The following is a 23,015-nucleotide window of genomic DNA, read 5'->3' as shown; positions in this document are numbered from 1 at the left end:
TCCAGGAACCGCAGCTCGATAGAGGCTTTCGTTCGGGTCAGTGTGCTGTCATACCCCTGCCAAAAAAACTAGACGCCACCTTTGTTCGTGCGTTATGCCGTTTGTTCCGTGTCTCGAAATATTCGAGGCGTGCACGAATAACGTGCATTTTCCTTCCGCGCTGCGCGCTCCAGGCGTAGCCACCTCACAACGGGGGAGGACGCCTTGCGCGCGCGTCGTCACTGCACAGCGTTTCTTTTGTTCCCTGCCGCGTGCGGCCGCTGGCGGAGAAGGCAGGGTGGAAAAGCTGCAACGGAGGAGGGGCGGGAAAGAGTCGGGCACCTTTCCGTGTCACCAGGTCTGTGCTCGCATCGTCGTCTCCGGGCTCGCTTCCTCGGAATAGACGACACTCTTCCACACACCGCACTGGGGCGCTTTCCCCCTCGCACCCGCAGCACAGAAGGGGACCCCGGTGCAAAGCGCCGCAGGCGATTCAGTTGCTCACACGTCTTCTGTGCGAGTCAATGGTCGCGTGAGTGTGCGCACATTCGGCCCTGTGCAGTTCTGCCTCCGTTGTCAGCGCCGGCATTAGAAGGCCTTCGGAGGGCAACCAAGCGCAACGTTTTGATGTGCGGGTGAAGTGCACCGTCTTCCTTTCGCCGCCGAACCCAACGTCATCAGGCCCCCGCGCGAAGTTTTGAATAACGGGCCTAGCTCAGCGCAAGCATGGCGCGGCCACGGTAAGGTACATCTCGTTGGTCATTCGTTGAGATGCATTACCCTGTGTGTGTTATGTTTGTGGACCCGGATACGCGATGTACTACAGAACATACGAAGTCGTCCCCTTCGATTCGTTCGTGAATCCCATAGCAGCGACACCTGCAACTTCAGCCACAGTTAACTTCTGTTCATGTTGGCGTTTTCCCGCGCATAGCGTTTCGAGATTTCTGACGCTGCTGATGCTAACATATTTCCTTCGCTTCTACTGTCCGGGGTGGTATAGAAAATGGTATATTTTGGCGTTGAACATCCCCAAGCGAAACGTAGGATATGAGGGAAGACAAAGTGGAGGGATCAGGTTTAAATTGTAGACTTGCAGGATATCTTTAACGTGCGCTGACACAGCGCTGTACACGGGCGTTTGTGTATTCTACCTGCATGGAAATACGGCCTGCATGGCTGGGATCGAACCCGCGGCCTAGAAGTCAGCAGCCGAACGCCATAGCCACTGAGCCACCGCGGCGGGCGAGAAGGCTGTGTGAAAAGCGCGTGAGAACACTCACTTGTGTTTCTTTGCTGCTGATCTATCATTTTGTTTGTTGTCGACCTTTGAACAAGCGTGGTGCTACTGATTACTTTGACCTTCTTTTTTCAGGCCGGAAAGCCTTTTTATGTATGCACCTAATAATAATAATAATAATTGGTTTTTCGGGAAAGGAAATGGCGCAGTATCTGTCTCGCATATCGGCGGACACCTGAACCGTGCCGTAAGGGAAGGGATAGAGGAGGGAGTGAAAGAAGAAAGGAAGAAAGAGGTACCGTAGTGGAGGGCTCCGGAATAATTTCGACCACCTGGGGATCTTTAACGTGCACGGACATCGCACAGCACACGGGCGCCTTTGCGTTTCGCCTCCATCGAAACGCGGCCGCCACGGTCGGGTTCGAACACGCGTACTCCGGATCAGTAGCCGAGCGCTCTAACCACTGAGCCACCGCGGCGAGTCGGTTCTCTTGCCAGTGATCTATTTGGGCACCTACAGGATCGTTCATTTATTTTTGTCTAACGCATCAAGCATTCACCACACCTGAGTTCACACCATTGCCTGGAGCGCGTATAGCTGAAAATACCCAGCTAGCGGCTTCTTCCGATCTGTGGTCTTTACATATACTAAAAGGACCACCATGGGAAAAGGCTTTAGCTTATAAGCCAACTGTGTGTGCTCTCAGGTAAGAGAGAATATATTTAGGAGTCGCAGCGTGTCGGCAATGCCCCGCAGCTTTTAAAAGCATGATCGGTCTGTTGCCATGGTACGTTGCCGTATTATCCTGTTGTCTAAGCCTGAACTGGGGCCGAATGGGCCATTGCTGCGGACGCAACGGGAACCCAGGCGGCTGTTGCCGGTGGAAGGTGCACTGAGCGAACGATCGTTAATGAAGCGCGTCTCGATGGTTGCGCTGTAGGCGGCATGCCCGTGGGCGGACATATCGCCCGATAACAGTTCATCAAACTCGAGCGCTAAATCTGGGCCGGGGTGTTTGCCGGAAGAGTGGGAAACCGGAAAAAGGTGCGCTAATCGTTGCGCAGCTCCGGACCGCTCGGCACCTGGTAGTTACAACAGCGCGCCCGCATAATTAATCACCACCGCCTGGGTAGTTCGCGCTATATTGTTCGCGGTTTTAAAGGCGCTGTATCGAGACGCTGTCGGCGTCACAAACTTCCAGTAAACGCGCTTCAGGGATGCAAAAACCTAACAAAATGTTCACTGGTAATTGATGAACGCAAAGTAGAGTGTTTATAACAGTTGTAGCTTATTAAACGTGTCCTGTCAAGAAAAAAATCTGCTGAGTTATTAGCAACCACCGGCTGTCGCTTCCATGCTTCCTCGTATTACTGTGGAGATTAAGCGCATGCTGAACAGTTCCCGTATGAAAGCGTGACACATACGTCACAAAGCTATACTGCAGCAGCGGTCTGGCTCTTAAGGCGGAAAATAAAATAGATGTGGCCTAACTATTGAAAATAAACAATTGGAATTCCAGGGATAGCAATGTTAAATGAATTACCGCTTGGCATGAAAAAATGCAGAATCAAGGTTTTTAAACAACTTACCCACATCGTGTAAGTAATCGTTCTGGTATCCGCTAAGCCGCATGTATAATCTATGTCGTTATCCATTTCTTTACTAACGTCAATGTTCTTGTTGTGCTTTACGTAATTTAATAGTTAAGCATGATTCTCACATCGCCTTCAATACCCAGTTGTATTGTGTCTAGAGGCCCTACCGCGGTGTGTTCCCTATGGGGCCTATTTCTGCATATTCATGTCGAACTAATGTATTCGCACATTGTGAATGATTAAACCTGAAACTGAAATTAACGAAGGGTTCAGATAAAAGCAAAAATAGAAGATAATCTATTGCAAAATACACTATAACATCCTCTACTTTAACCAAGAAATTCGAAGTCTTCAGATAATCGTCCCGTGGCTCTCCTTTTTCAGAGCGTTCCTTTCGTTCTTCACAGCTTCATTTCTTCACTGCGTTTTTTCATGAATATGCATAGCGCCGGTCGAGGTCATTGAGGGGCCGACATTTCGTGGTAGATAATTCTCGACGTTGACCTCCAGTAGATTAGCGTGGTTAATTGTATGCTCGCCGAACGGAATCTTCTGAGATAAAAAATTGTGCTTGTTTCTAAAACAGAAAAATTCAAGCAAAGCGAAGAGCCCCAGGTACTCACACAACACTCTAAATAATGAGGCTCGCTGTTGAGCATGCAAGATAAAAAATCTCGAGGTTTAGAGCAGCTATTTTAAACCGTGACGTGCGGCGGTTTTTGAGTCGGAGAGGACGCAAAAAATATATTTCAAAATGGTGTTTGACAGGGATAACTACAGGATCGTGCCTACTATATGGGCGGGTCTACGTGAACGAAAGAGCCGTAGTCTGTTTCGCGCGAAAAACTCTTCCTTGTACAGGGACCCGACCCCTCCCCCTCCCGAAATCGAGCTCAGGCCCCCCGCACCCTCCCATTCGAGAAATATTTCCGGCTACTTCCCTGTCCTCCATTACAAAAATTTCTTTAGATAGTCTGTGACGGTCCATAGACTTTTGTGAACAAAGTCAATAGACTCACTATGACAAACCATTAGAGAACAGTCTGTAGGCAATAGAAATCCTGCGGACAGTTTACAGACAATTATAGATTTATGGCCATACACTTTTAGTAGACTTTTGTCTATAAAAAGTCTACAGACTATGAATATAGACAAAAATAAATATCTTTAAGAAGGCCATAGAGTTTACAGGAAGTCAATAGACTGTCCATAGACCATTTTTATAAGGGCTTGTAGTACCAGCGTCTTAGACACTTCAGTAATTACTTACACCTGCTGCAGCTAAAGCATATTAGGTCAAAATTATGCATGGTGCACATTTCTCGCTGGTGTCCCTCTGGGTACTCACTAAATTGGGTCCGCCTCTTCCAACGCGCCCTAGAGTTTCGGCCACTTGAGGAAGTGCGTGAGATAACCGCCGATTTGCGCGCGTCGCGACAGCTGCTTTCGCGGCGACTTGCGTGCTCTTTTCCGTGGTCTCCAGCAGTTAGGGAAGCTGTGCTTAATACGCAAAAAATGCGGATTGTTCGAAAGCTATCCCTTAGTGAGGAAATAAGACGACGCGGTGTTTCCGAATCGATCTCTCTCCACCTGTGCTTGACGCACATCGTGTGATCCACCTCTCAATCTGGGAGGGGTTCATTTATCTCTTTGTTATCATTTAGTTCTTGCGTACCTTAGGCCAGTGCAATAGATCGCGAAGGCAGATTGCCAAGGTTTTATAAAGAAAAAATCACTCGAAATAAAGCCCACAAAATATTAGACACTGAGTCACCCATACAACAAATAGGAAACGAGTTCAGTAAGTCGACATAATTGGGACTTAAAGGTACATTACAACTGAGACATTTTCTTTTAGTGTATTGCATTATGTATAGTATTGTAATATTTTTACCTCGATATTTAATCTTACTGTGATATCTTACCACAAAAGACTAAGTTATTGACGTTGTATCATTGGTACACGACTGAACGCAACCACGCTACTTAAATTGTTGTAGACGCCGCGGTGGCTCAGTGGCTATGGCACTCGGCTGCTGATTCGAAAGACGCGGGTTTAATCCTGGCCGCGGTGGTCGAATTTCTATGGAGGCGAAATTCTAGAGGCCCGTGTACTGTGCGATGTCAGTGCGCGTTAAAGAACCCGAGGTAGTAGCAATTTCCGGAACCCTTCACCACGGCGTTTCTCATAGCCTGAGTCGCTTTGGGACATTAAGCCCCCATAGATCATAAACCTTACTGTGATATGTAATTTGGCGCATGACATTATTATACTTCACGCGGCAAATGCGTCCACCTAAACTCAAGGGCCCCGAACAAATATGCGTATTCTTCTTTGCCCTTGCTTTATCTTCAGTGCTAGGAGCTGGGTTCCTCTGGAGATAGCGTATGCGAACATTCCATCCATGCCAGATGTTTGGCAACAGTTGGGCAGGATGGAGAGGCCTTGTTGCAACTTCCTGCGCGCTTCCTAGAAGCGGCGATTGCGAGAGCGCCGAGACGAGTGGGGAACGAACGATGGTAACTAGGTTGCTTCACGAAACCTAAATATATCGTACATGACTCGACGGTAAACGTCGATGGAATCCTGTGTGCGGGACAAAATATACTGATTTTTTTTTTAACTTTTTGGTTTTCTCGTAGTCAGCCGCGGTCTCATTGAAAGAGGTATGTTATCTCGCAGTGCTTGGGCATATTCGTGATAAGTATATATGTCAAGGTGTTCTGAGGCCCAATAAAGCGGAAAAAACAATACCGAGAGCATGTTTGTTGAGATTAAAAAAGAAGTCAAAGTGCGTGCAGTAAACGGGAGTACTTGAGGGCGCTAATTATTCAGATTAAAGCTGGCATGCAGTTCCACATTGGTGGTGACTGAAACTGCATACAGTTGTTGACGTGCAAACCATTTGAGGTACAGTAGGTTGAGGCACTTGCCCAGCTTACTCGGTTTATATTGCCTGTTTGCAGTGTGCTGCCTCTTCTTGGTACTAAAAAAAAAATGTAAAATGACAGAAATGAGGAATGAGCCGTATAATGGAGCCGCCTATTAGGATTTTGATAGGGACGAAAATTATCGCTTTTTATTTGTTGTTTTCGTCATCTTAATGCGCTGTATACATTTTGACCGAGGGTGACAACTGGCCTTCGTTAGTGAATGATGAGTGAACCACCTACCATAAATTGTAAAACGGGTCCCCTTCAGTACGTAAGTAACCAGACCATTCAATTTTTGATAGTTATTTGATAGTTATTTGATAGTTAAGGCACACACTACTGCGCTACCATTCCCGCACTACAAATGTGTCTAATTTATTTGCATATGTGGCAAACCCCGTCGTGCGGACTCCATTTTGCTTTGTTTCTTGCAGAAGAGTTGACCTTCATAGTGCAAAGCAGAACAGAATATCGGGTTTGGGTGCACGACGGTTTCCGAAAGAGTCGCAGTGACCCATCTTTCTGATTAGGATAAACATTCCCATTGATTACGCACTATAATGTCCTTGTTACACAGTTTACGCTGTATATGGAAGAAAACTTTCAAAAAGGAGGGGTACACTTCGCACGAATAATATTGAAGCAACAGGAAGTCAGATATTCGGACCTGTTGATTATAAACATTAAATTGAAGCAAGGATAACGACAAGGACTTGAAGATAAGAGAGGGTGCGTGAAGAATGGGCATGCACATTTCTAAAGTACCTTCAATCATGTGTCAACGCTTCTGTTCCTGTACCGTCAGTTGGCCTCCCTTTGCTGCGTGTGAAGCAATATTGAAATGGTTTTAAATTGGTTTTGGGGGGAATGAAATGACGCAGTACCTGTCTCACATATCTCGGTGGACACCTGAACCGCGCCGTAGAAGAAGGGATGAAGGAGAGAGTGAGAGAAGAAAGGAAGAAAGAGGTGCCGTAGTTGAAGGCTCCGGAATAATTTCGATCGCCCGGGGATCTTTAACGCGCTCCGACATCGCACAGCACACGGGTGTCTTTTGCGTTTAGCCTCTATCGAAACAGTATTATCTGCGATCTCCTGCCGCGCATGTGGTAATTAAATCTTATCCCTCATTTAGCTGGTCATCAGTCAAGGTTGTCGGAATTCATTAAAACTTAAGCCGCTGGAGATTTAGAACGTGTCAGCAAAAGCTTAATGTGGTATTTTGATTTAATGCGTCTTCAGCTTGACCACTGTATTACACAGAGAGGTCGTTCACTAAGCAGCGCAGTCCCGAAAAGTTTGCTCCTTTTACCTCTCTTTATCTCTCTCTCTCTCTCTCTCTTTGCCTTGAGTTCTTGCTTTGAATATGGCGGCTCCATTCACAGCGCGAAAGGATTTATAAAAACAATGTCTTCGAAAAATAATACATTAACAGCGTGAGGAGCATCTTTGGAAATCCCGCGCCTAGCGGCGCTCATTTACCACTCGGTCCCGCATTATGTGTACCTCAAAACGGCGCAGCTTGAAGAGCTATCAGCGCGCGCTTTCTGTCGGTATTTCATAATCAGGAAAAGCGTTCACCCCAAAGACATATCTTTACCAGAATTCCGCCATTCGTTCTTTCTCACAACAGTCTGCAAGTTTAATTGGAGGTCTTGTGCGTGTCTCTGTAGTTCATCAGAATTTAACGAGTCGTTTGTAGCTACACACGTGGTTAAGAAATAAATTACTCGCTGCTGCCCTGAGTCAGCGGGAAAATAAAACACTCGAGTTTCATTACCGCCAAAGAAATGAGTACATTTTTAATTTCCCTTCATATGTGATGAAACGCTGTGTATTAGAGTACGTTAGTTATGTGGCGCTAGCTTCGTAAAGAGGGAGCTTTAATTTCTTTGGTCGGCTTTCTCGTGAGGACTGACACACGACGCTCGACATTGCGTTTTCGCTAGTGGAAACATCACTGGCCGGAAAATGAAGGCGCTGTATTTCGGGTATACTAAATATATTTATAAACAGATAGCTGTCATTAATAATGATTCTCTTACTGCTTTAAATCAGTTAACAAAGCCCCTCCGTGCGAAAGAAAAAAAAACGGAATGTTGGTGCTTATGCGTTGAATGCAAGCGAACGCGGAGGGGAACGAATCCACATACAGAAATAATGAAACGAATGGCGGTATGTGATGCTGTTTACAAAACGGTGCTTGTTCGGTTCGAACCTTTGTTTGCCACACCCTCTGCACTTTGCAACCCACGCTTGGCAGGCGTCCTGCGACATGGCCTGTGTGCATTTACACTCGCGCTGTACACTTTACACACTCGCACTACAACGACACTAAACTCACACTGCACGCAAAAAACGCTTCACACAGTCTGCTCTGACAGCACAGATCATATGCGGCGTTGTACACCAGTTCGTACAAGCAGCAGAGTAGTTCCGTCTTCCTGGTATTTTAAGCCGCACATTTTGGAGGAGCCTGCCAGATAGTACGCGTGGATTTTAACTGAGCTCGTTCTCTTGAGGCCTTTACTGCCTGTACACCGAAACATGCGCGTCATCTGACTGGAAGTACACGCGACTCATGAGCACGGACTCTGCCGGTATCTAAATGAGTTTCTTTCCTCTTTTACTAGCACAGTTTAGCGAAGTTTTTGACTTCGGGAGCAGCACCAGCAAGAACACAGGTTTGACGGCAGGCAGACATGCGCTACTTCCAATTCCAGTTAGTTAGAAGTAACTCATGTGTTATCGTTCGTCTCCTGCCTGTTCCCGTAGGCGCTGCGTACTATATTAACGTCGATTCAACACGCTCACTAGCCTACATTTGGGCTCTTAAGACTTTCGCGGCTTGTGAGTTTACGAAACCAGGCGGGACTATATACTAAGAAAGCTTAAATGAAGCAGGGATTCCGCAGGTCATGTCAAAATGTGCTTTTTATTAAAACGTTCTGCGTTGACAATGTAAACTGCGTCAGCGCCAACATTTGCGCTATAGATCGTTGGCAAGCATAGCTAAAAAGTTCAAGTGTGACGCACATGTGCAGTTACCCTTTTATCACGCTAATGGCTGCTAGCAGTCGAAGAAGGTTGAAACTGAAAAGTAACAACAACGTGTGTATTCTAGATTGATCTCAGCTCGCTCGAAACGCAGTTTAAAAGCTGGAAACATATTATTACATTCTAGTGTTAAGCTCGATATATAGGGAATTCAGTGTCGGGAATCGCTGAGAAGGTTAATGGCAACGGTGCGTTAATGATGCATTGGTGATGGCGTTGATGTTTAACTACGAATAGTACATGATTTGAGATGACCGGCATTGTCTATGCTACGAATGGCACATAAAAAAAAAAACATTGTGCTTGTACAGTCGCGATAAAAGAAATGCGAACAGCAAGCGTCAACATGGTCCACTTTTTGGATTTCTTTACTACTACTACCTACTATCCTACTTCTACCTAAATTGTAAAAAAACAAACACGCTAGAGTCGTCCATGATTGTATCCTAGACCACTCTATCGTACTTCTTCTTCTTGTGCGGCGCTAAATCTGTGCAGCAAAATAATTAGCCCGAGTGTTAACTAATCTTAATGCACTGTCCGTCTTATTCGCCTAATCGCGACAGCCACTCCTCATCAGAAAGCACCACTTAGAGTCTATGTAGGTTTGTTTGACAATTGCCGTTTAACACGTCGACATATGCAGGCTTAACGCTTCTGCAATAGTGCGTCCAACGTTGGGTCGACAGGAAAAGACACAGAAAAAAAAACGCGTGAAGGTCATTGTCTACGCCGAATGGAAAGGACAGCTTTAGCATGCGTGACAGCAAGACTTTGAAGAACGTCATTGGTCTGTCTCCGCTTCCTCGGCGTTGATGTCGTAGTGCCGCTACTCGAAACCCCTCTCATTCCATTGCGTCAGCGTCAGAAAAGCACGCCGCCTACACTGTGGGCATGTTAGCCGCCCTGTCCGAACTCGGATGACGAGAAGCGATGGAAATACGCTGTCATATGCCGAGTCTCTTCTTACGTGCAACTAAGACTGCCTCGTTTGACGCAGCTGACAGGATAAGGAAAAGCCTGTGGTTTTGACCGTGTTCTTCCTTCTTATTCGATTCGGCACGTGCTAACGATGGTCTCTAGGAGCCACGTGCATTCCTGACTCGCGCTTGGAAGGTTTTTCTTTTTTGCAAACAATGGCTATACGCAATCTGCGATGAAGTTTTGCCGTGTGTCGATTTCAGCGCCGTAACACACAGCCTAGCATAATGACCAAGCATTTTTGAGGGGCACCCATAGTGCTTTCTCCGCCTGACCTGCCTACGCTTGCAGACATCAGCTTCGGCGCTCTTTCGAACACACGTGGCGTCGTGCGTCAGCTGACTGTGCTACGTCGAGAGCACTTCAGCAAGGAACGTTACCAGCCAAATGTGCGAGCCTCTAATCGTGCATAATGTGAATCCGCGGTGTTACGGCCCTAGCGGCTGACGGCAGCAGTTTTTAGGTGCGCATTGGAACAATTTCAGTGACGGCGTGGCAGTAGTCTCCTTATAGCAAAGTATTACCACGTTGTTGCTCACTGCAAACCAATAGGGAACCTGCGCTGCCAAGGTGGCACTGCAATTGTTCCATTCGGTGACTCAAAACTGCTTTTGTCAGCCGCTCGGGCCACTGCAAACGCGAGAACACATTCTGCGCGATTAGATACGAGCGTTTGGCTGACAGCATTCATTGCCTAGCTTCTCTCGGCGTAGCCCAGATAGCAGACGCACGGCACGTGCGCCTTCGACAGAGCGCGGTGGCTCACGCCAATAAGCGCCTGAAGGTGGCGCGGAAAAGTACTAATAGTACTAATAGTACGAAATGGAGAAAGCGAACTAGAAAATTGACAAGCAAATATCTGGACAGCAGTAAGGGGGCAAATCAGCAATTATCGGTTAAGAAAAAGGTTAAAGGAACAGAGAGAGCTTTGTGGAAAACAGGGATGCTGACGAAATCGGCACTAGAAACATACCGGACCTTTAAACAGGAAATTGTCAAAGAAAATATCTATGATAATTGTAGGGGAAGTTCTTTGTTGTTTGAGGCCAGGACTGGAGTTTTGCGGACTAAGACGTATAGAGTCAGGTACCAGGAGATAGACACTTTGTGCGTTGCGTGCGGAGAGGAGGAGGAAACAGCTGAACACTTGATACTTTTCTGTAAAGGGCTTCACCCTACAGTGGAAAGCAGCGGGGCTGATTTATCCAAGGCATTGGGGTTTAAGGACAGTGAAGGGAAAGTAGATTTTAAGCGGGTAGAAGTAACCAAGCGGAGGGTATCTGACTGGTGGCTAAAATCAAGACAAGAGTAAAATTTCATGTCATGGCTAGGTGGCTTGAGCCACCGCCCGATTTAAAGGGTTCAGCCGTATCCATCCATCCATCCATCCATCCATCCATCCATCCATCCATCCATCCATCCATCCAGTACTACCCAAAACTACTCGCTCTTCTCGCTAGGCAGTGTGTTATGGCGCTGCAATCGGCATCGCAAACTTCAGCGCAAGTTCCCCATAACGCGCAGTTTTGGCACGGAGATACTGTTTTCATTTAATGTTTTACTTTTGCTTGACATCCAACTCCATTTCGGGCTCATTTTCTTTATCGAAGAAACGAAAAGTATCTATTCTTTCAAAGCATGTTGCGTTATCTCAAGAAGTCATGTGAACGAAAGAGTTTTTAAATCTTTTCATTGTTCTTCTCCTCTCGCTTGCAAGCACTCGCTACAGCGCTGAGCTTCCTTTCATCGTCTCGACTTTTGCGAACAATTCGTATGTTGTGTTAGAACGTTTCCGGCTCGAAAGGCTTGAAGACAACGATATATGCATACAACTGGCGTCTCGCACACGCTTCTAGCTTTTGTTTCTTCCGCGTTGTGAACGTTTCATGCTAGTGGGATGCCAACCGCAACGAATGTCTTACTCCATTCTTGTTTCTTTGCGATGCCGTCGGGCGGTGCAGTTCTCACTGTACTTATTTCTTAGAGCTCTGTTGCCTATAGCGCCTCGCGACGCCGTCTGGCGCCTAACTTCCCTGAGACATCAATCTAGGAGGGGGGGAGGGGGGTCGAACGTGGTGAAGTTTCCCGAATGCCGGGCCTGCCACCTTTTTGTCATCGCCTCAAGCGCTGAACCGTCTGGTCTCGATCGTGTGTGCTCGACCCCACGGCTTCGCTGAAGTTTGGGCCTCGAGCCAATTTCCGCTCGGGTGGTGCGGAAGGAGCGGGACAGCTTCCGAGGAAGCGGTGGACTGGCGGCGATGCCGCCCTTTAGAAGGGACCCCCCCCCCCAGCCGTCAAATGCAGCTCGCGTTCGCGGTGAAACTCAAGCTCCACGCCTTATAGCAGCGTGGGCGCCGTTATAATGGTGGACGGCTGCCTGCTGCTGCCCATGATCTGACCTTTAAGCTCAACGTAGAAAGAGGCTACTCAGAATACGAAGGGAGAGGGGCATGAACTTAGAGGTTGGGGGAGGGAGGCACAGAGGCTGTGGGCGCTATGAACAGCTGCTGGCATTACTGATGCATACCTGCGCAAGCCAAGCCAGTGCGCGAGGAAAACTTTGCTCTTGCAAATTGTGATAGCTGTGAGCCTATCTGCAATAGTCTGCGGCATCAGAGGCTTCCGCGGGATAAAGAAAGAACAAAAGTAGGAGAGATGTGTTGCACAGAACTGAGGGAATAGCTGTATGGTAACGCGCTAGGCGGTACTGATGCTGGAAAATCAGCCTACGCAGTACTTTGCGGCAAATGTCAGCTCCTTACAAAACGGATGAGAACAAGTGTCGCCCACGCGTCGTAATTATACTACCTCCACAGCAACGGGCAAAACGCAAAAACGCAGATACGCAAGCTCACAAACAAACTCGGGTCGCGTCTCCCGAACTCGGCAATGTATACAACGTTTTCCTTTCTTTGTATTTATCTCTGTCTCCAGAACGCGGTTCCGCGAAACGGAGCTCGTCGCCGCAAAGTGGTTTCTATATTGGGGACCGTCACTCGTCGTTTCGTGCGGTTCGCTCGCTTCGCCGTTGCTCGCAACACACGGCCCGCTGCGCACACCGCGATATTCCTCTGGGACGCTCTTCCCTTCTGCGTCGCCGTTTGAATAGGAACACCCTCCTTTCTTCTTCTTCATATACGTACGTACGCTGCCCGCGCTCCATACCGGCGACAGAAGAAAGCACCGGCCCGCTGATTGCCGTTATGAAACGATTACCCTAATTAGGGTTAGTCGTTCTCTCGGCCGCACGCCCGCGAGTACGTCCGCCCGGCCGCTCGCTCTCTGATTAGGCTTAGCTTCGGAGCTGCGCGCGCTCAACAATGAGGAGAAGGGAGGCTCCACCGCTGCAAAAGCTGCCGGGATAACGAGTACGTAGTAAAGAAAGCCGAGCGCCGGTCGGGACATCATATGATGCTAAACAAAAGAAGTTGCGCAGGCCCAAAGCGCTCGAGGTGCTGCAGGTCAGCTGCGCGCAGCGCCGCCACTCGGCGGAAAGACAAACTCTGTGCGTGTGACAGCACGCGCGCCTTCGGCGGAAAGAAAGTAATGGAAACTGTCGTCTCCTTTGACATTCGCGTCGCGTGCCGGCGTCGCCGCTAGGGCGTGCTCGGGCGATTCGAAGGAAATAAGGGCAAGGCATGGCGTAATTCGGGTGCGCCGCTCACTTGTGTGTGTGTGTCTGTTTCGCTTCGCCAGCTTCCCCGGAATTGACTGCGGGACTTCTGCACCGCGCCCCGCTGCTCGCTCATCGGATGAATAAAGAAGAGGAGGAATTTCGTGGGGCGGTGGCGGCGTTGCCTCGCGTCTGAATGGATTCGGGATGAGCAACTGGCAGCGGTGGGCAATGTGATTAGCGAAGCGACGTCCGCGCTGGACGTCTGCACGGCAGCGCGAGTAATCTAAGCTGACATCCTTTTGTGCGACCGCTAGCGCGCTCCTGCGGCGCAGAGCGCTGTAAGCTTCGCTCGGGTGCATGGTGTTGTCTCCGCAGAAATGATTGCGGTTGCTTTCACGTGCCTGTGTTGCCTCACAAAGCTAGATGCTTTTTTTCTCTCTCTCTCTCTCGCTTTTTTCTTCGTTCTTTCCGCGTGCTGTGTGCATTTGCTGTGCTGCTTTGCGTACTTTTCGCATGCCCCATTGTTCGTCGCTTGTTCGCTTTGCGTGTATGGGAATATGTGCTGCGTCAGTGGCCTAGGAGTATGTAAACATTTTAAAGTGATAGCGTTAAAGGTCCCGTTCGATGGGAAACCTGGCGTCAGCGTCACGGGGAAATTCTGATTGGTTCAGGGGTAGTGACGTGGAAAAGTAGTTTTGCTGAGAAAAAAAATGGTTCAGCGGAATTGAACCGCTGTCATTTGGGTGGAGAGCCGGGCGCACGTTATATACCATTACACCACTGAGGTACGTTCGTTCAATGGGATAAATGGAGACCTTATACGAGCACGTCACACCACAAAGTACGCGAATTACATTACAAGAACACTTAGTTAATTATGGCAATTAATTATACTCACCAATCAATGTGGATGATGATGTGTAATAAAACGGTGTATGAAAAAGCTTTTTGATGTATGCGAAAGGTGCATTAGGTGACCCTAAGAGAACGTAGTGACCATTTAACGCCATTGGGTCATACTCTTAAGGTGAACATAAGTGTCCCTCATGTTTTTGTTTACGCTTTAGTGAACACTGGGCATCTACCGCGATGACTCAGTGGGGTAATGACGGTCAGATGTTGAACCTGAGGTCGCGGGGTCGAATCCCTTTCTCGTAGGAATCATTTCGAGGGGGGTGACGTACAATATGATAATCTTGCGCTGATTAGAACCGAAAAAAAATTGACAGAGGTAAGCGGAGACAGGCAGGTGTACTTGAGAGTACTTAAATGTCGTTTTTGTTCACCCCTTATCTGTGTCCTTCTTTACCTTGGTTCTAAGGAGCGCAGCGCTATATACAGCATTCTAAGTTGTTCCAAGTGGCCCACTCGCAACTACTTCTTAATGCAAGGCAAGAAAGCACGTGTTATGTACGATGCCAGTCCGCATCTTAACAAAACCTACTGGGTCGGAATTAATCCGGAGCCCACCACTAGGCGTCTCTCATGATGCGTATGTGGAACTTCGTGACGTCAATTGTGCGGCGACATTTGCGAGAGTAATGCGTTTGTGGGCGAATGCGCCTCCGCATGTTTTCTGTCAGCGCTTATTAAAGCTCGGCATGCTAGTTTTTAACCCTGACCGCGGAGAACAATACTGATGACGCAATTGTCACTCCATGCATTAGGACGCCCAATGTGTGGAAATGCAGAGGCCACAGCATGCGATACAGTGTGGTTAGTTGCTACAACTGATGATGTGTGTGCAAAATCCTGCTTACGTTATATAAATAAAAAGGACTGAAGTGCCTAAAAAATTTATTATTATCCAAGCACCTCGGCCTATTACAAGGGAAGTGTGCAAGAAGAGAAGGGAAATGTGAAAAGAAAAATCATTAACTCGCATGCCGAAAACAAACCGTAGAACACAGCAAAAGAGCTTAATGTGAACACAAAGAGGTAGGCACAGAAATTCACTCAGCAATCCCGTACGCTCCCGCTACCCGTTCATAGCCGCTGTAACCGTCGTAGCTTCGACACGTGAAGTCAGCGTGCGTGTTGGCCAATAGTAACTCCCGAACCTGCGCTTCCCGGCTTAGTTCCGCGGAACTTGTAAGTAGCCAGGAACATATGCCTTCAGGAACATGCAAAAACGTCTTATAATGCTTTTTTAGTTAAATGCATACTCGTAATAATACATTGCCAAATCAGAATCACAAATAAGCTCAAGCAGAATCGCGAGAAACTTAGCAGTTAATACTTGGTCGCCAGGAGCAGAACGGTAATTTAAACAAAGAAACGAAGCCCCTATGACTATGCAGTTCTTGAAAAGGTGGCTGCGTGGGAGCAGAGAAAGTTATACTCTCCGACTTCTGGTCGCACTTAGACTGCAGAAGTGAGGCTTCTTTGAAAAATTCCGCAGTGGAGAGGTGTGTATCATAACGTGCGCGTGGTCTGACGAGGAGTTACTCCAGATGCCCGCTGCTTATATCGGGCGCGACATGCCGGCGCTCAGCGTTAAACGCGGCTTGCGTAGCGACGACCCGCCGTCCTGTTATCTGCGCAGCGCGATCGGACGTGACGTCTCTGCGCTCAGGAATCACGGATCAGGGGTCACCGATGAGTGAGCACAGCGAGCGCGGGAAGCTGTGATGTCGCGGCTGGCAACGCTGTCAGTTATGTCACATCGCGGGACGGTGTGTCATGGTGACACAACGCGACTGGAGGTGACTAATAGGGTGTTTTCCAATGTCGCACGTGCTCATGCATGCATACGCTTACCTTCATAGTCACCGGACCGCAATCCAGCGACTTCGTGCATGCAGACATGAAAGTGTAGAACGCAGTCCCGTCTCCGCATGGAATTTCTAACAGAATACACATTTCTGTACCCTTCTTTCAACAGGCGCCAAGTGGCAATTTTTAATGCGAAAGTATTACTAGTGTCATTACGAGAAAAGCCGGCGGAGTGTGTTAGTGTGTACTCGCAGGTGGTGAAAAAGAACATCCCAGCGATGGCAAGAATAATACGGCAATGTCATCAAGCAGGCGTAGGACGCACACAACAAGCCGAGCACTGCTGTTATGAACGCATGCATGTTGCCAGTCTATATATATACCCCCACTAGTTGACATCAATGTGGCGCCAGATTTCCCGACTGCATTCGTACCAAAATCGTGAGCAACCGTTTGTCGTACGGCATTCTGTGTAGTGTGGTACGTTTTCTCGTTGCATATAGCGTACATGTGCTAGTCAAGTTGGAGATTAGCTTGCGACAGGGATTCAAACCGACGACATATGCATCTTCAATTGTGCACCTTCCCAGACTCTTTACGTCTTCCCTTAGGGCGCGGTTGAGGTGCCCACTGAGACGCCAGACAGTTACTGCACCATTTTCTTTCCTCACAAACGAATTTTCATATCAAAATTTTGACACAACAATTCGTCGGTTTGACACAGCAGTTCGTCGTACACCGCTGCAGGTAGTGTCTTATTGCATATGTCTCTTGGTCAGGTTCGAGGCTAGTTCGCGACAGGTATGTGGGTCAAGTGTCCAAGTGTTTCACTCGGACCTTAGTGGATTCAGCGTTTGTGGAATCAGGGCTCGGAGGCGCGTCTTCGTTTCTTTTCTCAGTGCGCAACCTGCGTCGAGGTCGCATGCTCACGATGACACACTACTGCTTTCGCCTTCAAACCACGTAAGCAGACTCAAGAGCCCTTTGAATTTTTTTAGCAAATTGGTGAAGAGAAATCGAAAGGGTACGCAGTTATGGGATATAAAACTCTGTAACGCTTGAGTTAGTGCTTGCATTCGTTAGGCTTTCGGTTTTTGGCCTACTGAAGGATATGCAGCACCGCCCATCATGATCCGTGTTCGTGCATAATGAAGACCGACGCCAGGGACACACTGAAATGCACACAGAGTGACCTCAAGTACTTCGCAGGCTGCAGTGATGCTGTCCGATACTATTATATTCCTATCCGTGCGCTTAGTTAGTGCAGCGTTACCATTACCATCCCACTAGCATCATTATGGGGTAGGATTGCACGCTCTGTACTGTTTCAGACCGCGCAAGATCAGGTGCTCCCTTAAGTTCCGCGAACATTTAGACACCTGCTAAACCGGCCCCTTAACACCATCAATACCTGCTACAAAATCTATTTTACTTATTTTACACACGTTCTTTTACACACGGGAACCACATGTGTTCATTCAACAAAGTTTTAGCGTCGATGTCGTGTTCCACTTCCTGTGAAGATAGAGCGCTAAAAAGCTCCGTCGGTCGAGGCCAGACAGCGTCACATAGCGCTCGCGTCGGCGACATCTCTTGGCGCGCTCAGCAAACGCTGGGCCGCCGCCGTTACATCCGCTTAAAGCAAAACGCACATCGCGCAACGCAACTGTATACGCATACACACTCAGCGAAGATTAAGTGACGTGTGTAGGGACGCCGGGCGTCGCGGCTGGTGAGGAACTTAATGAGCCATCGCCCGCTCCACTGTCGCTTTTCCTAACGCGAAGACGAGCTCGGGGCCGCCAAACGCACTCGGGAGATAAAACAACAACAACAAAAACCAAAGTAGTTCACGCTTATCCTCCCCACCGTGCCACCACTCTCCGTGCTTCTATAAATGTAGTTCAAGGTTGCGCTCGCCCTCTCCTCTGCCCCGGCTCTCTCCTCTCCAGAAGCGGGAGGCACTGCCGGAGAGTTTCTATTGAATTATAGCTTGGCGGACCTGAAGCACGCGCATGCGCACTGCTGGGCTGTCGTCCTTCTTATGTGTCGCATGGTACGTGCCAGCTCTGTACAGCACACGCGCGCGCCTATGCCTAACTACTCGGAACGGCCCGGTGCAGCCGCCTGGCTCAACGCGCTCACGAGTTTTCTTTCTCTCTCTCTCTATCTCTCTCTATCTAGATCGCTCCTCCCCCCCCCCCCCCATAAACACACAGACACACCACACACTCTTGTCCCCCTGCGCGTACACTGCGCCGACCGTGTTTGCGTTTATAAATGGAACAAAGAAGAAAGGGCGGGCCTCGATTAATGGGTTCTGCAGGCTGCCTTCAAAGAGCTCTGGATGGGGAGAGGAAGGGAAGGAGGTGGTGGAGGGGTGTGGTCCTGCACTGCCCGATCTGCGGAATAGGGGAGAGAGGAGGGGCAAGAGGAAGGGAACGTAGTCTTTGCTCGCAATCGTTGTCGCTGTGCCAACACCGACCCTGCTGCTCCGTGCCGACGGTTGTTACCAGACATTCCGCTTTCCATTCTTGGCTGGTCTGCCCCGCTATATAGCGGTGCTCCGTTTGTTTTTGATGCGCTTTTTTTTTGGCCGTTGCAACAACTTCTGCACTTGAGTTTCTTGTGTTGACATTTTGCCTTGGTGTCTTGCTCGTCGTCATCCTCCTTTGTCTGGAGGCTGTCTGTAGAGCCCCCGAGCTGTGCACTTGTCTGAGGAGTAGCTGAGTGCGCTCAGCTTCACTGTGACGTCACTGTATGAGGAACAAGGTGTCACGTCTCGCTCTTTTAAGGACTCTCTTCGATATATGACGAGAGCTGTGCAAACTTTGCTGTTAATACTGTTGACTGACGCGCGAACAGACGCGCTGATTAGTCGATTTCATGACATGTCTGATGCTGCTTTCCGCATTGGTTTCCTGCATACTGTGAAGCCAACGCTAAGGCGGATGCGTAGTAAGGTTCGTGCATATTCTTCGCTAGAGTTCGTGAAGGCATGCATTACGTGAACAATTTGAACATCCCTAAATCACGTGGACGCGTAGCTGTGCCAGCAAGCGCACCTGACCGCTTCTGCTAATTTCTTTTTTATCTCTCTTTCTTCGTTAAGGTAGATTATTTTTCAGTCCCCCATGTAGCCGTCGGAGATATTTACTTACGGTCTCCGAGTCTGCCTTTAATTTTTTATTGTAGGGACCTCCCACCAAATAACAGCTTGGCCCCTACGCGTACATGTATGAGGGCATCGCTAGACACACTGCGCAGAAACGTCGCGCCAAAACTAGGTCGCGTTCTTGTCCGCACATGTGTATTACATCCCGCTTCCTATCTTTTTCACCGTCTCCTAGTCTAGTCCGTCAGCAGCACGTAGCACAGCGGACACTATTTTCCCCGCGCGGTACCGTTTCGCCCTTTTGTGCGCCCTGCTGAGGGTTCTTCGGCGGGTGATAGCTTTGTTCGCAGTGACATTGTGCTATTCCGCACCAGTGTTCAAACACTGCTGGCGCAGTCGTGTTATGATAAGGCCCGACGCCGCTGCCGCCAACAGCCGGCAGAAAGAGACGGCTGGAGAACTGCGATACGACCGGGATGCCCTCACAATAGAGAAGAAAGCCCGCACTGCGGGACAGTCCGCTGAGCTCTTCCCGAAACATTTGTCAAGGGGCGATGCAGAGCTCAGCACACGGGAAGAAAACGGAGTTTTGGAGCAGAGCGCCGCCCTTGGCTTCATTAAATATGCATCAGCAATATGTATACGCGTTGGCTCCTTGGCACGTTATATCGGCCGGGATTTTGTAGGCGGGACTTTGCGACCTGTCCGTTTTTGTAGCAGAATGTCGGCAAGTCAAAACGCAAGGCGTGTAAATAATGCGCAGTTGAACCATGGGCTGTGGAAAACTGGCTGACATAGGCTGATTGCCAATGGGTATTTTATTGTTTTAGTGGCTGAGTAGACGCTCTACAAGTTGGTGAATACTAACAGAATAGTTTGGGGCTGTCGTCAGATGTTGGTATTTTATTATACGTAGGTTTGTTTTTTTGTTTTTGTTTTCACGGAGCGTGTTAGCATCCAGCGTAATACATGTAAGCTGTGACCCAACACTGAAAGCTCCGCATGAATTCTTAAACGGGGATGAACATAGTTGAGGATGAAATATCTGAGCATCGCGAGGCTTGGCGTTGCGCAGGATCTGCAAGGCGGAATGCAACGACTCCGTTCCAGTGATTTTGTGTTTTCCACTTGCTGATATATTTACATCTGTGTTCTTTCTACCACGGGCAGATTGATATGCTAGTACAAGAGCTTGTTTCCTGTGCATCATTCGCAGATATTTGAACTGTTGTGGGTAGTTGTTTACACTTAACCTCCTTAGAAAGCCGTTTAAAGCTATCGTATCACCTTTTACCTTGCTTCATTTGATCATTTTCGTGCTGTCAAGCTACATTAAGCATAATTTTTATCCGAGGGCTAGTGCGCTTTTGTTCAATTGCAATGCTTGAGATTATGTGAATTTTTCATGCCTTTTTTTTTAAGGCTCTCCAGGTTGGTTCTAGTGACATACCCTTTATTTACTCTTGCGAGTACGCCATCATTTTCACCTCCGGAACGCAGTGAATGGAAGTTTAAACCTGGGTGATCTGTTCATCGGAACGAGCTACATGTATCCGTGCCGCACGTGTAAAATAAATGGAATGAAATTTTCTAATTTTAATTTCATTCGCCCGGTACCTCTTTGAAGAACATAAACTTAATGCAATTCGATCTAACGCCGTTAACTTTCTAATTAGGGCTCGCGAAAGCTCATTCTCGCCAAAAATGCGTACTCTCGTAGTGTTTGTTACGCTGAATAGCATATAGCATCTCTAGAAACAATCTCCTCTCAAGTACCAAAAGAATTGCTCCCACTTTTAAGTCAAACGAGGCATCTTCACAAAATTTTTGTTGCGACTGGAGCCATTTTTAGCTATACGTCTGACTGTCATTATTTAGTTTGTGCAGTAACACGTGGATTTATGTTTGTATTTCCGACCTTCTAGTCAAGAGAAATATCATTTTTAATTTCATGATAACAGTATTGACACGATGTAAGTGCCTGTGTGCACTGCGTCTAATCAGGTTTTTTTTTCCCGACTATTAGTAGGTATCATCACCGTGACGTTTAATTACTTTAAATCTGTCCCTGTGGCCATCTCGTTTTTGTGCATGTGTGTCGCGGTTATTAGCCGTGCTGATGCTCGCACATTAGAACTGCATCCAGCTTGCCCGTTTCCTCTAACGGACAGTCACGTCAGGAGTGTGCCGTCATGTCTGAACCCTCAGCATTCTAAAACCAGCTATATGTGGAGTCCTTGGATCTTCGTCTCCTTGTCTATAAGTGAGCGCAATGACAATACATCAGGCGCCACATTTGCGGTGCTTCAGGTGCGAATAATTTGGTAATTGTGGGAACAAAACGAGGTGGCTATTAATTCGGTCGCCAAAACAAAACCTCCTATAGCCGTGTAAGCAATCAGCACGGAAAGAGAACCTACCAACTGTATGTTCTTGATTCATAGTCAAAACAGCAGGAGATTATATTAAAGAACCTAATAGGTATCCTGAATTATGCCCTTTCATGTGTATGCAAATCATAATACATCGCCCTGCTGTTCACTTAACAGCTTCCATAATAACGGAGAAAAGCTACGCACTTGCGATCACGATATGCGCTGTTCTAGATATAGCTAAATTTCGAAATCATGAACAGTTACTCGTAACCGACCGACAAACCACGCAGAAATGTCGTTTTTACTAGCGCAGTAATAATGCATTGCTGCTGAGCTGAATTAAAGAAATTGTTGGTTACGAGGCATATTGCGCATTGCGCCATTGTGCTGGAGCTGTTTGGAAATGAATGCTTAATGTTTTCTTCGTAGTCGCCTCTCTCCACGCAAACCTAGCACACATTTCGCAATCTTACGGTCTGAAAGGTGACTTGTAAGCGATTACGTCGTGACTGATTACGTGGGGGCCGATTACGTGGTGGCTGATTACGTATGGGCCTCTTGCGTCGTGACCGATTACGTCTCCTGTTTCGGCTTTATATCCCAGCGGTCACTGAACTAAAATGTCGTCCTTACGCGCTGTGCGGGTAATCACAAGAAGCGTTTGCCCGGATTGGGAGCACTTGCCATACCCAGAAATTTTGGACAAGAGCATTTTTCAACGGCAAGTTGTTTATGAGCGCAATGTTTTCCACATATCGTTATACTCCACGATAACGATCAGTAAATCCACAGATCTCCCCTCTCCGGGTTTGTAGTTTCTTGCTGTTAACGTTTTTGCTATCGTCAAAAACGTTCCCCATTGATATTCCATGGCAGCCTTAACTATACTCGATGCAAGAGATGGAAACGCTATAAAAGAAAGATTTTGCTACGCGTCGGAAGACTATTACTATTACCTTCAATATTTCCATAACAGCGTCATACGATATTTCGCACCCAGCAATTCTGGATATTTTTCAACGGAAAAAGTTTATGAGCGCAATTTTTCATATATTTTAAGATTTCGCTAAAAAATCAATATATCCCCAGATCTCTCGTCGGCAGGCTTCATTTTTTTTTGCTATTAAGTTTTTTGCTATCGTGAAAAGCGTTCCCAATTTGGTTTTTCATGACAGTCTTAACGGCTCAATGCGAGCCATGGAAACGATATAAAAGAAATATTGTGCTACATATCGGAAGAATGGACCATTACCTTCGATATTCCTATACCAATACCTTACTATTTCTGTAATATTCGAAGTTTTTGCACAAGAAAGTTGTCCAACAGCTTTGGATTTGTGCATAAGTCAGGCTTAGCGGACATTCTTTCCAGCACATTATTCAGCTGAAAGTGTTTTGTCATTTGGT

At 47.7% G+C, this 23,015-nt stretch overlaps 1 protein-coding gene across 6 annotated transcripts in view; it reads left to right on the top strand.

Annotated features, from left to right (window-relative positions):
• The window catches only part of Epac (Exchange protein directly activated by cAMP), a 296,847-nt gene that overhangs the window by 78,344 nt on the left and 195,488 nt on the right, over window positions 1–23,015 (top strand). Inside the window, exon 1 of one of the 6 annotated variants that reach the window (XM_077657887.1) lies at window positions 361–719. The exons of 4 other annotated variants lie outside the window; for them this stretch is intronic. The gene's annotated coding sequence lies outside the window, so the exon portion shown is untranslated. Of the gene's footprint in view, window positions 1–360; window positions 720–23,015 lie in introns of those variants that run through there. One more of the 6 variants, XM_077657886.1, reaches the window with a different exon arrangement.

The sequence above is a fragment of the Amblyomma americanum genome, chromosome 3 (genome assembly GCF_052857255.1).
Source record: "Amblyomma americanum isolate KBUSLIRL-KWMA chromosome 3, ASM5285725v1, whole genome shotgun sequence".
NCBI lineage: Eukaryota > Metazoa > Arthropoda > Arachnida > Ixodida > Ixodidae > Amblyomma > Amblyomma americanum.
This window is presented reverse-complemented; position numbering and strand designations above follow the sequence as displayed.